The sequence below is a fragment of the Pseudorca crassidens genome, chromosome 16 (assembly GCF_039906515.1).
Source record: "Pseudorca crassidens isolate mPseCra1 chromosome 16, mPseCra1.hap1, whole genome shotgun sequence".
Taxonomy (NCBI): Eukaryota; Metazoa; Chordata; class Mammalia; order Artiodactyla; family Delphinidae; genus Pseudorca; species Pseudorca crassidens.
The window spans coordinates 54702221-54718501 of record NC_090311.1 but is presented as its reverse complement, the minus strand read 5'-3'; the positions used below and the strand labels follow the sequence as shown (position 1 = coordinate 54718501).

The following is a 16281-nucleotide window of genomic DNA, read 5'->3' as shown; positions in this document are numbered from 1 at the left end:
CTGGTGCTCACATGTCAGAAACGATGGAGCTCATTCTGCCTGCCTTTGCCACCATATGCGCACACCCCTAATCTGATGGGCAGATCGGCAGCTGGGAGGGGGGAGGATGTGCCCATGGCTGGCAGAGGGCTGCCTGGCAAATCTTGACATCTTGGAAGGGAGAAGGTGGGCAACGGAGATTCCTTTCTAAAACTGCATCCCTTTATTCTGAAAGAAAGGATTTGGGGTTTTCTGGAGATTAGGGCATTTAAACACACCTCTACATCAAGCTAAGATTCTGTTTGTTTCCCACACTGTGGAGCAAGATGAAAGTGCCCCTTGCTAGAACTATGGTGACCTGCGGTAGAGAGCTCTGGTTCAAGTGCCAGTCTGTCACTGACCTCCCTTCCTGTGTCACTGTGGACAGGCCGTCTCACCTGCCTTTCTTCCATTTCTTTATTTGGCTACTGTCCCCGGATGCCAGTGTGGTGGGCTGTGTCACTGTGCTTCCAATACTGCTCTTCCAGGGGAGGTTTGATGACGTTGTCAACCCCTCTACTGCTCAGATGCCGGAAAGGGCAGGCTCAGTGTATCCCTGCAGGACAGCCAGCTTTTTGAGCAGATTTTCCTGGTCTGCTGGTCAGGGAAATGGTAATGTTGGTCATCTTGACAATTCTAAAGTCCATGGTGACCAGGCAGGAATGGCCTCGCCCTAGTCTCCCACACATCTCTACCCAGCTCTCTAGATCAGGGTCAGCAAGCAACAGCCAGTGAGCCAAATGTGGCCACCATGGGTTCTGTAAATAAAATTGCATTGGCACACAGCCGTGCTTATTCATTTCTGTGCTGTCTGTGGCTGCTTTCATGCTGTAACAGTAGAGTTGAGCAGCAGTAGCAGAGAATGTAATGGCCTACAAAACCTAAAATCTTTCCTGTCTGGCCCTTTATAAAAAATTGTACCAACCCCTGCTCTAGGTTGATGCTTACAAAGTCTGGTGCAGGGAAAGGTGTCCACTGGTCCAGAGCAAAGCAGGAAAATCAAGGACCAGAAGGTGAGCTTCCAAAAAAGCTCAATTTATTCAATATAGAGACTGCCCTTTATACCGAGATTATATCCTTTTTTTTTTTTTCTGTTGAAATGCCTTGACTTTTACAAAATAACGGTGATGGTAAACTGTAGGTATTTTTCGAAATGTTTTTACTTGACCAAATAAAAAGCTGGCCATTCTATGTGGGTTTCTAGAATGGTTTGAAAATTTTTTCCACCTGTGAAATGCTCAAATCAAGAACAACTAACTCTCCTACCTTGGTTGACCCTTTGGAAGGGTCATCAACCCACCTCTTGCCTTTACACTGCTCATAACCATATTTTCTTGCCAGCAGCATCCTCATTCATTCATTCATTTGTACATTCATTCATTTATTTTCTTACTAAGACGTTTATTAAAGACTTTGTGTTAGACCAGAGGATCTCAAACTTTTGGATCTCAGAATCCATTTTCATTCCTAAAAATTACCAAGGAACCCAAAGAGCTTTTGCTTATGTAGGTTATATCTATTGATATGGAAAATGAATACTGAGAAGTGTTAATAATACTTATCTAAGAATACATTTAACAATAGCAATAAAAAAAACTATCGCATGTTAACATAAATATTTTTTCTTAAAAGCAACTATTTTCCAAAACATAAAAAAAAATTAGTGAGAAGAATGGCATTGATGGGCTTCCCTGGCGGCACAGTGGTTAAGAATCCACCTGCCAATGCAGGGGATGCAGGTTCGAGCCCTGGTCCGGGAAGATCCCACACGCCACAGAGCAACTAAGCCCATGCGCCACAACTACTGAGCCCGCACTCTAGAGCCCGCGAGCCACAACTACTGCAACCCACGCACCTAGAGTCTGTGCTCTGCAACAAAGAGAAGCCACCGCAATGAGAAGCCCGTGCACCGCAATGAAGAGTAGAGCCCGCTCACCGCAACTAGAGAAAGCTCATGCGCAGCAACGAAGACCCAACGCAGCCAAAAATAAATAAATAATTTTTTTTTTTTTAAAAAGAATGGCACTGATGCCTTTGTAAATCTCTTTGATATTCGGCTTAATAGAAGACAGCTAGATTCTTATACTGGCTTACCTTGGAGATACTGTGGGTTTGGTTCCAGACCACTGCAATAAAGCAAATTTTGCAATAGAGCGAGTAACACATATTTTTTGGTTTCCCAGTGCATATAAAGGTTAATATTTACATTATACTGTAGTCTATCAAGTGTGCAATAGCCCTATGTCTAAAAAACCAATTTGCGTACCTTAATTAAAAAATACTTTATTGCCCCAAAATGCTAACCATCATTTGACAATGCAGGGTTGCCGCAAACCTTCAATTTATAAAAAATGCAGTATCTGCCAAATGCAATAAGACAAAGTATCCTTGTATCTGCTTCTGCATCAGTCTGTTGTGATATGTTGCTTTGGTTGAAGTACGGGGAGAAAATCGTGCCTCAGTCAGGGTTGTAGTTGGAAAAGAGAAGAGCCTTTTCAGATAATTGTGGGTAGTCTTCTTTGATCCTACACCAAAACTCAACAAGTGGAAGTTTCTTAAAGTTTAGTTGTGATGTGGAATCTGAAACCATATTAGTGAACTTTTGGTACCTGGCTACATTAAAATTCATTGATCTGTCTTGGGCTTTCAATAGACCTTTTACCTACATGTGATTTTGGAGTATGATGTATTGGTAAGCCGTTAAGTATTTGGAAACGCTTGAGCTCACAGTGGTGGAGATGCGTTGTCCAAATTCCTAAGTTTCATTCAACAGCTTGGCTTTTAGATTTGGCGACCACATGGTCAGTTGTTTTCCTTGAAGTGACAGCCTTGCTTCATTCATTTTTGAGGAAATGTCTGCCAGATACCCCCATCTGAATAACCTTTGTTTGTCTGTCAGTAGTGCTTTCAAGTAAGAATGATGTTCCATGAAGAAAAAGCGGCTATTTCTGCTTGACACACATACCATCACACAAGTGCTTTTCCTTGACGTGGGCACTGTACTTCAGTATGTAACAGATGTGCTTTTTAAAGACTTCCCATTTTGTCACACAAAGTGTTAAAAATATGTATGTTCAAGGGTTGAGCTTTAATTATATTAATAATTTGTGCTGTTTCATCAAGGACATTCATAAGCACAATTTCTTTTTTAATTGTGAGTGCATCAGAATAACATGACTACTGGTCCAGTTTGGTGCCGCTGCCTTGGTTCGTGAAGGCACCAGGAATTTTACCCACCATTACTTTTGTAGCATCAGTGCAAACTGTAACACCATCATAGCAAACAGCAAATCATGGCTTAGTAACATTATGAAAAGCGTTTGACTTTGTGGACATCCTGAAAGTGTCCTGGAGACCCCCAGTGGCCCACAGACTACATTTTGAGAACCACTGTATTAGATGCAGTGGGGGATTCATAGATAAGTCAGATCCAGTTCTTGACATCAAAGTATTCATCATCTATTGGTGGAGCTTGAAATGCTGGCAACTGAAATCCAAGTCCGAACGGGACAAATACTAAAAGATGTTAATTTTTTTACTGTGGGAGAATGTGCATAACATGAAATTTACCGTTTTAACCATTTAAATTGTACAGTTTAGTGGCGTAAGTATATTCCCAGTGTTGTGCAACCATCACCACCATCCATCCACAGAAATTTTTCATTTTCCTAAGCTTAAACTCTGTCTCCATTAAACAATAACTCCTTATTTCTTCCACCCCCAGGCCCTGGTAACCACCATTCTACTTTCTGTCTCTCTGAATTTGATGATTCTAAGTACCTCATATAAGTAGAATCATATAATAAATGGCCTTTTGTAACTGACTTATTTCACTTAGCACTGTTTTCAAGGGTCACCCATGTTGTAGCGTGAGTCAGAATTTCCTTCCTTTTTAGGGCTGAATAATAGTCCAGTGTATGGCTATACCGCCTTTTGTTTGTTTATCCATTCATCCATCCACAGACACCTAACTTGCTTCCACCTTTTGGCTGTTGTGAATTAAGATTTTTTTTCAGCTCTTTCCCAGACTTTATTTAAAAAAAAATTTTTTTTGAAGCATAGTTGATTTACAATGTGTCTTAGTTTCAGCTGTACAGCAAAGTGATTCAGTTATATATACATATATATATTCTTTTTTGATTCTTTTCTATTATAGAGTATTACAAGATATTGAGTATAGTTCCCTGTGCTATACAGTAGGTCCTTATTGTTTATCTGTTTTATATATAGTAGTGTGTACCTGCTAACCCCAAACTCCTCATTTACTCCTCCCCTCCCCTTTCCCCTTTGGTAACCATAAATTTGCTTTCTATGTCTGTGAGTCTATTTCTGTTTTGTAAGTAAGTTCAATTGTATCATTTTATAAGATTCCACATATAAGAGATATCATATTATATGAATTAAGATGTTAATTTCTGCAAAGCCTGGCCTTGCTCTCTTGGCATTTCCTGATCATCTTTCTTTCCTTGGTAATAAGACACCGGGTGCCTCCAGGTAGGGCCTTCTTCTAGTACAGCCTACCCCACTCAGTCCACGTGGCCCACATTGGTCAAGAACACCAGCATGATCTTTCTAAAACATGCTGCTTAGGCCTCCCCCATCCCATTCCCACCCCCACCCACACTGTCTTTTCCTCCTTCAGTTTGTGTCCTCTCTACCCCAGACTAGATGTTCAGCAACAGCTGCTCTCATTCATTTCATCTCAACAAGTCTTTATTGATGACGCATTATTTGCTCATCAAACAGATCTGCCTTTTCAAACACTTACAGTCCTGGGCTTGGCTGCACGTTTGCCTGTTAAATCTGTATTTGCACACGTTGGAGTTGTCAGCTCCACTCAATAGAGACAAAAAGCTCTGTGCGTTGGATGTAGGTGTCTGGGGGAGGGTTTCTGAAGCACAGGGATTTCGTTAGATTAGCGGTGTGCCACCTTACCTACCCAAGCCTCTCTAAACCATATTTATAAATCATTTAGATATTTTATTACTAGATTTACCATTTCACCTGGCATTTGCTGCAGCAGCCAATACATCAAGTGCTAAATGAGAAATGGGTGAATTGGAGCTTCAGTGAGGAGAGACGTATGTTATGTGAAACACACAGGAAAAGAAATCCCATTGCCTTCTGTCCTCCTTGTATTTCTCACCAAGGTTCTAGGAAAGAAGCTTACAACTGGCGCTCACCTTTTGTTTTTGAGACGGCCCTAACTCCATGTCACTTGTCACTTTCTCTGCTCTATGTGCTTGAACTTCTGGTTGGAAAAGCCACTCCTATTTTCACAATAGAAAGCAACCTTTTGAGACTCCCTGATCATGGTGAAAATGAAGTGTCTGCCTCATGTTTCACTGTTTATAAAGCCCTTCCAAGTACTTTATTTCACGTCATTTTCCAATAGACCTGACGTTCATGATGGGCTCTATGTGAAGTGCTCAGTACGGTGCCTGGCATCCAGGAGAAATACTCTGAGTGGAGTGGATGGTAATCAAGGAGGTGTTATCCTCATCCTTGTTTACAGATGGGAGGCTCAGAGAGGTTAAGCCAATTAACTAAGGCCACACAGCCTATAAAGAGTTGCTTCCTACGATCTCAACTCATCTCTGGGGGGACCACTGTGGAGTTCTTTTCTCTGTAAACAATTGATACATAATCATGCCTTCCCCCAGACCTGCCCAGATACCAAAATAATCTGATGAACTGCTTTTCTGCTCCTGTTTTAAGGGAACTTAATACCAATAAGGGGCCAAGGGAGGAAGAGGGAGAGGATTGGAGAGCAAAAATGAATCGAGCATTTTCTAGGTGTCATATAATACGTAGTTAATGCTTAGAACTAACTACTGGGGGATATTATCTCACTGTTTTGTAAACAAAGAAAATAGACTCAGAAAGTTTAGAAAACTTGCTCAGTATCTCACAGCTGATGAGAGAAGGAGCTGGGATTCCAAGCCAGATGTGTTTAGAATTCATGTCTGTCTTAGCATGAAACTAACCATGGGCTTGGGCTACTGCAAAGCAGGATCAGGAAAGGGCTGGCTCCTTAAGGACCATCTGGTCTGATGGCCTCAGCCTGGACTTCATGGCTGTGGAGGACTCCGGGAACCTTCATACATTTTATGAAATGATGTGTCTATGGGAGTGTGGCCAAGGGTCTGTTCTTGGGGGTGGGTTCAGGTTAACAAAGAGAAACCGCAATAAGCTTGTGACTCACCGATCTATTCCAGCTCCAGTTCGTAAGTGGGGAAATGGATACCAAGGCAGGAAAAAAGGGTTCCCAAGCTTCATGCGAGTGGTGGAGCTGGAAGCCTTCTCCAGTCTCCGGACTCCCAGTTTACCCTAAATCTTGTCCCCCACATTAGCCTGAGCTGTCCGTCCAGTGCTGATTAAGCACGGAGCTCAACGATCAGCATATTAAGTGTTACCTGTTTGGATCTGGACCGGCCAGGCTGTCCTTGGCAGACCTGTGCTCTAGTGGTCTCAGAAAGCATGGAGGTGAGCAGACCTTGCCTGAGAAGGGAGGAACAAAATGTCAGTTGACGTTTTATCAAAGCTCAAAGAGGTTTCAATTTGAAGTGTGAGAAAGGGTCGGAGCTTGGTTTTGTTTGAAAGGGCAGCTTCTGAGCCTCCATATCTCCAAGGTTTATAATTTCACCTTGTTTTGCCTCCCACCCTGGCCATGCTAGTCATTATAGCAAAAAGAGCACTTGATGGAAGAAAGACAGGTCTGTCCCTGCAAGAACAATTTCTCTGTTGTCTGTAGAATGCCACCCAATATGATAAGTGAAATGTCGATACTTCAGACTCCACTGGTCAGGATATTTATTCACTTTCTTTAGTTATCATCAAATTCAGCCAGCTGGCCAAGGAGCAGGTTTTAACTTCTTTGACAAGTAAAGACCCTCTGTGAGGTGGTAACGTATCTTCCAACGTCATCTTTTGTGCAGCTCTTTGTTTTTCTTCAAGCTTGTGCTGGTGCTGGGCTGTGGACCTGGGAGGAGGACAGCGCAAGGGGCTCAGGGCCAGATAAATCCCAGACCCTCTGAGTTCTGATTCAATGCCTCATCAAACTGGTTCTCAACCACTAAATCAGTTTACAGCAGTGGTTTTACCTCCCAGGGACAATATTGCTGTATTTGGAGACATGTGTCACAACCAGGGGGCTGCAATTGGCATCTGGTGGCTAGAGGCCAGGGATACTGATAAACACCCTACAGTGCCCAGGACAGTGCCCATAACAGAGAGCGATCCAGCCTGAAATATCAGTAGTGCTGAGGCTGAGAAACCCAGGGTAGAGTAGGCTGCGTTAGGAGACCGAGGTGACCCACCATTCACTGGATCTCTGCCACATTGGCTCCCAACAAGATGCCTACAGCAAAGAAGTACCCAGTCCCAAATGTCCATCGTGTCGAGGTTGAGAAAACCCGATTAGAGTGCTGGGGTTCCAAGCAACAGAAACCGCCCCAGCCAACCTAAATATAAAAGGGGACTTACTGGAAGGGGAGGGGTTAGTAGACAGAATAGAGGGAAATGGTGATGTACCAGATCTTGCAAAGAGTAGGGATGAGGCCGCTCCAGTGTGGAGCCAGAAGGGACTTTAGGCCATTCTCCTCCAAGTGCCACTGAAGGCTCACCAGTTCCTGCCCTTTCATCACTAGCAAGGGGATGTAGATGCCTGGGAGAGAGAGTCTGATTGGCTGCCCTGGGGCTGGGCCCACGCTGGCCAGAGGTCAGGTGCTTCCAGACCTGCATGTGAGGGGCAGGGGGCCAGCCTCAGAGAGGAAAACAGAGGCGCTCTGAGCAGAAGGGGGCTGTGCACTGGGTGGGCAGAGCCAACATGTGTCCTCCCACAATCATTACGTGCTGTTAACGGCAGATTCAGAAATGCCTTGCACTCTGTCTCACAGGACTCCACGTGGAAGAGCCAGGCTGGCGGACATTGTCACCGACCACTTGAGGAATAGAAGCAAAGACCTCGAAATCTGCAAAACGCAGCGAAATTGATGTCGAAAAGAATATCCCAGCATCTGGTAAGGTGGACTTCCGTTTCCTATTTTTCAACAACACCGTGCTTTTCGTTTCATGTATTGATCTGACCGACGTTTACTGGGTTCCTAGTGTGTCCAGGTGTTATGCCAGGGTCCCGAGTATAATCAGGTGTGGACCTCACCTGGGAAGAGCTTACAGTCTAACGATGGTGAGAGAGAGGAAGAAGCAGGCAGAAAGGGGCGGGCAGAAATGGGACAGAGATAAAAGATATCAAAGGGGGTGTAAGGGGAAAGAGAAGTTGGTCATGGAGTATCGGAATTCCACTCGGACCGTGTTGCTTCTTCTGTGGACCTGCTCCCCCATCAGCAAAGGAGGAGGACAGGTCAGGAACACACAGGAAGGAAGTGTTGCCACTTGCCAAAGGTGCGTTGGTGTCCCCAGAGCAGCGTTCTGGGGCGGATGCTGTGCCGCTGTTCACCATGTGTGTTTGTTAGCGCGGGAATGATGCTTCCCCAGGGACCCTTGTCAAGCCCGCACGAGGCCACTGCGGTGTTGGCGCGGAAGGCCCTGCATCTGTTCCTTTTACTTGTTCTGTTAAAGAGAAAGGCCCACTGAGGGTGTGCCGGGGGATCCAAACCGCTGGTCATAGGGCAATTACTTATTACGAGCCTTGAATACATTCCTGATTGTATAAGGTTTCATTGTGTTTTTACGCGGAGGGCAGACTTGGGGAGTCAATTTGGCAGCCGAGACAGGGAGGAGAAAAGAGCTTTCAGGGATCATTCTGGATGTTAAAAGTTCACTTCGAGGCAGAGGTTCAGGGATATAGTGCAATTCTGGGGACTCTTCCAGAAACCTCTCGAATCCGCGTTAGCGCTTAACCCTCCGTGGGAAGTCATAAAGAAAGATATTTCCCCCTTTCTCCTAACAATAATGTGACTTCCCCTCTAAGTAGCTCAATTGCTGGGCTCTGGGGTACCTGAGGGTAAAGGAGAATCAGCTTCCCAAATGCGGAGCTGTTCCTCCAGCATCAAGGCCAAGGCCGTCTGCAGCCCATGGGTCCTGGGATGAGCTGGAGGAAGGGGGCCAAGGGCTGGCTGGGGGAGACGATGCCGCTCGGGGCGAAGTCTCACGTTCTCCATCTGTGACAAGCAGGGGTCTGACCAGACTAGCACTGAGAGCCTTGGTCCTCCCAGCTTGGAAACACTGTGATTCCTTGATCTCATGGACCAACTGCCATGACCTTCCTAAAACATTGCTGAGGGTGACAGAATGGTTCATTCTTGGGTTGTGTTTAAGTAACATCAGGGACTCAACTCAGAGAAGAGCCTCTCGTTCCCGATGCACAAGCTCACGTGTGTGCCACAAACTTGAATTCCATCCAGGTCTGCCCCGGTCATGAAGCCTCTAATCACCACCACTAGCTCCTCCTCCGTTACCCTATTTATTGAGTGCAAACGGCGTGGCAGGCAATAGGTGAAGTACCTTAAAGACATGTTCTCAGTTAATCCCCACAAAAATCTTATTATCACCTGCACGTTATGGAGGAAAGTTCTAGGCCTCAGAGAGGTTTCGCAGCTCATCTAGGGTCATACCCGTAATTAGCAAGTAATAGAGAGAAACCTCAGATTCAGGTTAGAGCAATGCAAATGCCATCTCTTAACATGCCCCTACGCGGGTTCACCTTTGCTACCATTTCTCAGGACACTTCGCACACTGGGTACTGCTGGTGGCCATGTCGTCCTTTGGGCCGGCTACTTGGCCCAGTGGAAAGAACATGGGCATCTCAGAATCTTCCTCTAGCTCGGGGGTTACTTTAGCTCTGGGATTACCTTATTGTGGCCTTGGGAAAATTATGCTCTACTTCAGTTTTCTGTACTGAAAAATACTTACCTTGCAGGATTTCTGTGAAGCTTGATGACCTATTACATGTGGAAGTTCTTGATAAACAAGAGTTAAAATATTGTTATTTTTACTATGTCCTATCTCCAGTGCCTCTAAGCAGGGTCACAAGCTCCTCGGGGTCAGGCTCTGTGTGTACACCTCATTATTCTCATAAAGTTTCTAGCCAGGGCTAAAAATATAACTGGCACTCAGAAGGAAGTGGTTGACCTAATACAAAAATCTTGTTCATGAATGTGCTTGCTCTATAATATTTCCAAATTGCCCTCCACAGGGCCTGAGCCATTCTGCATACCAACAGCGGGAGTGGGTAAACACAACCATTTCTGCAACTTTCACCAATACAGTGTGTTAGCCAACATTTGGATTTTTGCCAATCTGAGAGCTAAAAATTAGTATCTCAACATAATTTAAATTTGCACTTATGAGTTAGGCTAAGCATAGTCTTCTATGTTTAACAGCCGTTTGTATATCTTTCTATGTAAATGGTTATAGATGGCATTGAGCTGGTGGTCTTTTTTCTTCATTGATATGTAGGGTATATATTTGGGAGATCAAGGCAATAGAATTTGCAAAACTTTTTTCCCCAGTGTGTCATGTGTTTTAAACTTTGCTTATGATGCAATTCATTTTAAAAACAAAAGCAAAGAGGAGCCAGGTCATAAGGCCTGTAGACGTTTAGAAGAGTCCACGTGAGCTGGAAATGTACTTCTCTCCCTGTGGATCCCCAGGAGTGTACGTTTGTGTGCCAAGGGAAATACAGAGATGCAGGATCAACAAGGTGGAAACTTAAAAAAAAAAATATATATATATATATATATATATATATATATATATATACACATGTGTATACTAAGTAACCTACACCATTACTTTATAGTAAAACAGATGTGGCTATGAAATGGCATAGACATCACCATTTGTATGAATTTTTAAAGTAAAGCATTGGAAAGTCAAAGAAATGTCACACCTGCATTTGGCTGCTTTGGGGTCTGCCTCCAGATACCCCATGGGGGTCTCTTTAATGGGAAAGCTTGAGAAGCACTGCTCTCATGGGAGCTGGCAAACCCGTTCTTGTCTCAGGTCTGCCACTGGTTAACTGTGTGACCTGGCTGCATTCCACTGGCTGCCATAAACTTCAGATCCGCCAGAATATGAGCTCTCGTTGGGCAGGGTTACTATTTACTGATGAATTGTCAGTGCCTAGGACAAATACCTGGGACGTAGTAGGGGCTCCTAAACGGGTATTGAATATAATAGAACAACATGCTCCAAATTCACTCTATTCATCACTCTCCCCAAAGATACAGCTGTCAGTTCTGTTCACGTCTAAGTTACCGGCCTACTGCATGTGCGATTCTGGGATATAAAGATGCCCGAAGGAGCCCCCCTCCCCTCCCCCCGTCGAGCAGGGCCAGAAACGTGTGCTCTGATGGGATGATCCTGAAGGATCGTTCTGGCTCCGTGCCCCTCCTCACGTGGTTCTCGCCTGGGTCTTGTAGAACATCAAGGTCAAGAATAAACACTTAGTCACGGGTCTCTAGACCCTTGTCCACTCCTCTGCCACCTCAAAACACTACCCCCATTTTGGGGGGGACCCTTGGGTGGTCCAGGCCCCATGAGACTGTCAGCACAGGTGGTCCTTCCATGTCATGGTGGTCCCACGCCCATCTCACACGGCCTGTTCTAAAGAAACATGATCTGGGCTGTTTATGGGGTGTGGGCTCTGATATGTGGGTGGCAGGCTGCTGGGCCACCGGCAGGCAGTAAAGTCTTAGCATAGGCCTGTTTTCCGGCTACAGCTGCCACATCAAAAGAGCAAACTCCCTACAAACTTTGCCTTAATTAAAAAAGTTATAGTAACCCTCAGGATGGAGGCAGGTCAGACACCCCTGGAGACAAAAGTTCTCTCTGTGGCCACAGACCAGGCCTTTCCTTCCACCCCAGGCACCATTAAAAGTGGGGCGATTCTGTAGGCTGTAGGCGTCACAGGCTGGGGTAAAATAGGAACGGAAATGCGGTCTCTCTTCATACTCATAATTTGCTTCGGAGGGATCTAGGGCCAAACATTTGAAAAAGGGCCCTGGCTTCTTGGACAGATTTCTGTTTTTCACACGTTCCCATATTCTTTGGGGTCTTTCCCAGCTGTGCTTTCAAATGCCTCAAGCCCACGGGGGCACATGTTAGAGAACCATGGGGTGTAGCTCTATCCCCCATCTATAGCCAAGGTGGTAGTTAATAGCTTTGTTCTCTGATGGGAAAACTGAGTCCTGGCAATGGGAAGGGGGGTTGCCTGCAGGACCCAGGCCGGCACCAGAGCCTGAGGACAGCACCTTGTCTAAGATCCCAGCCAGATCAGCCCACAGTTATCAGTCACAGAGACGGCAGTGCTCCCTGGAGCGGCCATCTGCTCCCCGACATTTCCTGGACCCCTTGTAAGTGGCAAGGTCATGTGACTTGCCAAGGAAAAGTCCACTGGAGGGAAAGGTGCCCCTTGCTGGCCGCAGCAGGGAAAGGCCCGTGCAGGGCTCCCCAGGCTCTCCCCCATGGCCACGACTGGGAACAGTGGCCCAGAGTGAAAACTCCCTGCGTGTGGGTCTTGCATAGGTTCCCCCACCTCTGCACCACACACACACATCATAGACTCACGGTGCGGGATAGAAATATATTTTTGCTGTGTTAAGCCCCAAAGATTTTTTTCTGCAGCATAATACAGCCTAACCTAACCTAAACAGTACACTAAATTAGCCCAGTGAGCCCACGATATTTACTGATTCATTTATTCTTTAGCGCCCCAAAGACCACCATGGAGAAAAGTTACAGGAAAACAGATTTCAGCTCAAACATAAGAAAATACTTTTTCCCCACATAGGTACTCAGTTCTGACTATCAGAGGGCAAGTCCCCACTCCCCTGCTATGCCAAGTATCAGTTTATTTCCTCTCAGCACCAAAGGGAGCTAGACTCTTTTTTTAAATAGTTGAATATTTTGAAAATTATTATTTTAAATTGTGATAAAATACACATAATTTAAAATTTACCAACTTAAGCATTTTTAAATGTTGTGTAACCGTTACCACCATCCACCTCCAGAGCTCTTTTTATCTTGCAAAACTGAAACTCTAAGATAATACTTTTTAACGGAGACATCTGAAGATGAGCTGGGCTGTTTCAGGACGTGGTGCGAAGTCTGCTTTTGCACAGATTTGTAGCTGAGGCTGGATGGTTTTTGGCAGGAGGATGGTGGAGCAGAAACCAATGGAGTGGAGTGGAGATCCACCTCCTGTATTCAGGGACCCCTCTCTCCACATTACACTTTCGTGTAAATTACAAAGAAGCTCTCTCTGGGGGTGAACCGTCCACAAGTCCTCTGGGTGGATGAAATTTTTTAAAAGAACCCTGTATGAATGACCAGCAGGTTTAAAAAGCGAGGCAGGCTGTCAGCTCCGCGTGCCCCCCGGCTGGGCATCTTTGGGCAGGGTAGAAACCATGGGCTGTGTGTAGCATCCCCATGTGCTGAGCGCTCTCTCAGACCTTTCCACGTGCCATCTCTTACTTACTGCAGTAATCCGGTGGGCTGGTTATTATCCCTACTTGACAAAATGAGGAAACCAAGGCTCAGGAAATTTCAGTAAATTGCCTTAAAGTCACAGCTAGTAAATGGCAGAGTTGTGGTTCAAATCCAGTCTGTCCACTTCCAAGTCCAGTGCTCTTTCTACTGCCTCCAGCTGTCCCCACTTGACCCAGGAGTCTATGATGGAGGTCATACCATGAACAGAGCCAGGACTCAAGCCAACAGTACTGGGTTACTGGGGTGAGGCATCCTGCTTTCACAATCCCAACAAGAAAAGTGAAATTTTCACATGTGTGATAAAAAGGGACTATTTACAATGCTCTGAGTCTTACCTGAATGGAAATATTTAAGGTAGTGTCACAACAAAATGGATTATTTCATCTACAAAGACATTCATAGGGGTTGAAGGGTGCTGTGAAATACTTGGCTCTATAACCAACCAACATTCTCCCATTTCAGTCCCCAGCTCTGTCTGAGGACCTGGGCTCCGAATATCAAGCACAACGTACTCAGTTTTCTCAAATACCACTAGTTAGGGAAGAAGCAAAAGAAAGACAGAGTGATTTCCTTTCTCATCTCCTGTGCAGGTGATTGGATTGCAGGGCTAGACGGAGGGAGAGTGATTTTGTTTCTTGGATAATGGAATTAAATGGGTGCCTCTCGATTTATTCCTAAAAATACAGAGAAGTGGCGTTTATGTTCCTGAAACATGAAATCAGTAGAAACACAACTGGGGGAAGAAAGGGAAATTAGAAAGAAAATCACCAATCATTTGATTATATGACAACTCGTGAACGTTCATGTAATTCATTGTCCTCTGCAAATCTGTGGGAAGGATGACTGCTTTTTTTAAAAAAAAATTGCTGGCTTCAGCATGTTTTTGTGAGAATGGGCAGCTGGAAAGGAAAGTGTTCTGGAACAGACGATGGCCCACACATCAGAGTTCCCCAAGCATTTTCATCTGTGTTACCTTTGTCATGTGTTCTGGCTGGTGCCAGGCTCTCGGGCTCCCTCTCTCCCTCCCCACTCCTGCTTCATGTACTTGGGACACCACACCGCGGTTGTCTTGTACCCTAGCTCTGCCCTGCACGCACGCAGCCAGATGCTTACGTGCGAATCCACCTTCCTGTTCCTCCTCCTTCTCCTTTCAGGCTGCCTTCAGCTCTGGTGCCGCCACCTCCTGACACACTCCCTGAGGGCTCCTGCCTTGGCTGGCTGTCCGTCTTCCCTGTTCTCTGGTGTCCTCTGGACCTCTAGTCAATGCCCCCACTGTCTCCTTGCAGAAGGTCTGGTGACAGACCTTCTCCTGTCAAGGCTGAGAGGCCCTTGGAGCACAGGGAAGTGTCCCCCTGGCCCAGGCAGATGCCGGACCTCGCACAGAGCAGGGTGCAGAGTCTGCACCCAAGAAATACTGGGTGAACAGATCCCAAGAGGGTGGTGTCATTGTCCCTAAGCACACAAAGAAATGGAGGGTGACGGAGGCCAGGAGAGGTGTCCTGTGTCCCCAGTGAGTTAGAGATGGTGCCTGGGCCAAAGCCCAAGGTGGGCGACTCCTGGCATTCCACTTGCTGTGGTCCCGCGTTTGAGGCCACAGCTCTTGCAGCTCCGACTTCCTCTCTGAGAAGCAGGGTTGTCTTGTGGTGAAGAAGCCACATGGCGTGGTGGCTCCACGGCGTGTTCTCTGCATCTAGGGCAAGTATGGGGGAGGCGGCACAAGGATCCACCTCTGATCGACGTCACACGAGCGGATTAACCCGGGCCAGGTTGAGACCCCAAACTGAAGGAGTAAAGTTCTGTCAGCTGCTTTAATTTATGTGTGCATTTACGGTCTCAATTATACGGGCACTTGCTGTCTCCATTTAAAAGATAAGGTTGAAAGGGGAGACGAAATTATGAGAAGAGATAAAATAAAAGCAAATCGAAGATATTATTCAAAAAGGAACTGGATGAAATAGCAAGAGCTGTCTGTGGTGGTAAAAGGAACACATGAGAGTGAAAGACATCCCCCTAATTATAGCTGCCGTAGGCTGCAAGCGAATATTCAAGTCAGCAGAAGAGCAACCTTCCTTCCCTCCTGGGCGTTTCTACCTAAGGCCGTTCAGTTAATGCGTTTCTCCCGAATGCCTACTATGTGCGTGTCCCTGAGGATATAAATGCTCTTGCAGACCCAGAAAAATGACAATAACATATGATTAAAAAAAAACAAAACAGGACAATCTTCAATGCGTGGTAGGAGCCCCAAAGAGGGAGTGATTATCTACCTAGAGGAACTGGGGGTGGAGCAAAAGAGACACCTGAGTAAGCCTGATGGGTGAGGGTGACAGGTGGAGAGACGGAGCAGTCTCCAGCAGAAGGAGCCACAGAAAGTCTGGGAGGAGGGGCTGGAAACGCGGTGAGGGTGTTTAGTCCTGGTTATCGAACGCTTTGTAAATACTAGGCCCTGGGCTAATTGCATTACCCCTGTTAACTGATCTGTTCATCACAGCATTTTGAGGTAGGTACCATTATTACCTCCATGTTAGGGGTGGAAATACTATCACTGAGGTTAGGTAACTTGACCGAGATCATAAGGTTGGTGTGGACTCAGACCCAGGTGTCTTCGCTCTCTGGAGAGAGAACGTTAGGCTCTCTCTTGAAATTGCAGTCACAGTGTCAGCCGAGGCTGCAGTCATTTAAAAGCTGGATTGGGCTCACTCAGGTGGCTTTTGTTGGCAGGCTCTGTTCCTCCTGATGTCGGCTCTCTACAGGACTGCTTGTGATGTGGCTGCTTCCCCCAGAACAAGTGATCCAAGACAGAGAGAGACGCCA

The 16281-nt window shown here is 45.8% G+C and overlaps 1 long non-coding RNA gene across 1 annotated transcript in view; it reads left to right on the top strand.

Annotated features, from left to right (window-relative positions):
- LOC137209149 (uncharacterized) overlaps positions 1-16281 on the top strand; it is a 455911-nt gene that overhangs the window by 111564 nt on the left and 328066 nt on the right. The window contains exon 3 of the long non-coding RNA XR_010935919.1: positions 7917-8039. This is a non-coding gene — a long non-coding RNA (uncharacterized lncRNA). The remainder of the gene's footprint in view (positions 1-7916; positions 8040-16281) is intronic.